The following is a 1,668-nucleotide window of genomic DNA, read 5'->3' on the forward strand; positions in this document are numbered from 1 at the left end:
ATAAGAAAGAAGTGAAGCTTGGCAACAAAGATGGAGTCTTGTGCTGCTTTCTGAACAGCAGTGAAGGAGCTATTGGTTGGGCAGGTCACCTTCTTCGTCCTTGCTGCCTCGCAGTAATCTTGCACATGTGGCATCAGGGTGATTGCTCTCTCTGCCACATTAATGTTTTCAAGCCATCTGTGCTTACAGAACATGAGAGGGAGTGTCTTGGATCCAGAGACTTGTTTAAAGTCCTCGCGCCTGGCAGGTGCATCATGAAACAAGTTGTAGAGACTGGACAGAAAATCTTCCAACCCCATCCAGCTGCCTCGCAACCGATTCGAAATGCATTATGGAGGACATGTAGACCGCAGGTCTGCAGCATGCGGTGGGTAGTCATCTTTTCTATTTCTTCTTGAATAGATTTGTACTGCTTCCAATTAACATTGGGGCCATCCATCGAGAGTTGGAGCAGCTTACGGTGACCGAAGTCACACACGATAGGGTCCAGACGCTCCTCAGATCAATTGTTGCTGAATGTCCCAGGTATTCAGAGATGAGGTAGCAAGTGCGGACTCGGTCATCCATCCACAATCGCACATGAATGTCCACCTGCTTATCTTGCATCTCATGATTTAGAGACTCATCAAAGAGGAGGCCAATCACTGATTCAGCCTTCACTTTCTGCCTCAGTAGAGATGAAAAGTGGGCAGCGATGCCAAATGTAGCCAGGTACGGAGTCTTCCTTTCCCCACAGTGGTAGTTTTTAGCAATGTCTGGAAACATGACTGCAAAAACTTTTGAATTATTTTCACAAGATTTGTAACTGTGATGGCTGCAGATCACTTTTAAAGTCCACACGATCTCTGCCTTTACCAAGTCCGCCTTCGTGTATTGAACTACGTTCATGAACCCTGACTTCTGGCTGGTTGAAGTCGATGACTGGACATATGTACGTGCGCAGGCACTGCCAGTACTGGTGCTTAATTGATCCCTACTACTGCCTGAAGTTGATGCTTCACTATCTTGATATTTTGACTGAAACAGATTCATACTAAAAGAAGATTAGACAGTCTTCGCCAAATCAGCACGTCTCCTGTTTTTCCAGTGCGACTCCAGTACTTTGACGCCCATCTTTCCAAGCTCGTAACTATGTTTGCACAGATGACAGTAGAACATGTCCCGATCTTTTGGATCTCGACTGACCCAGCTCCCAAACTCTTTACTTTCAACCCAAGCATCTTGAAAAATGCACTTCCCCATGATACAAGTATTCTTATTGGATCGATCAAAGAACTACGCTACGTAGACGAAGTGAAATGCCTACTCACAAAAACAAACAATGGAATATCAACGACAAGATGGCGACTATAAGAAAAAAGTTGTGAACACAGAGTGACTTCCGTTGACAATTTCCAGCTGTTTTGGACGCCAGACAGATCTCTATTTTATTTTTTTTTTAAATAAGACATTTTTTTTAGGGAGAATTTTGGCGGTAGAGGTCCTCCCTTTGATTTTTTTAAATTTCAGGTATTTTAAGGGCTTGACTGGTTTTCGGTGAATTTTAAGGACTTTCAGGGGCCCCTAAATGGACCCTCAGAAATGTAGGGGTTTTTAGGGACTTTTAGGGCCGCGTGCGAACCTTGAATTAGCACAAATAACCATTGAAAAACAAGGGACTACATCAAA

The sequence above is a fragment of the Syngnathoides biaculeatus genome, chromosome 2 (assembly GCF_019802595.1).
Source record: "Syngnathoides biaculeatus isolate LvHL_M chromosome 2, ASM1980259v1, whole genome shotgun sequence".
NCBI lineage: Eukaryota > Metazoa > Chordata > Actinopteri > Syngnathiformes > Syngnathidae > Syngnathoides > Syngnathoides biaculeatus.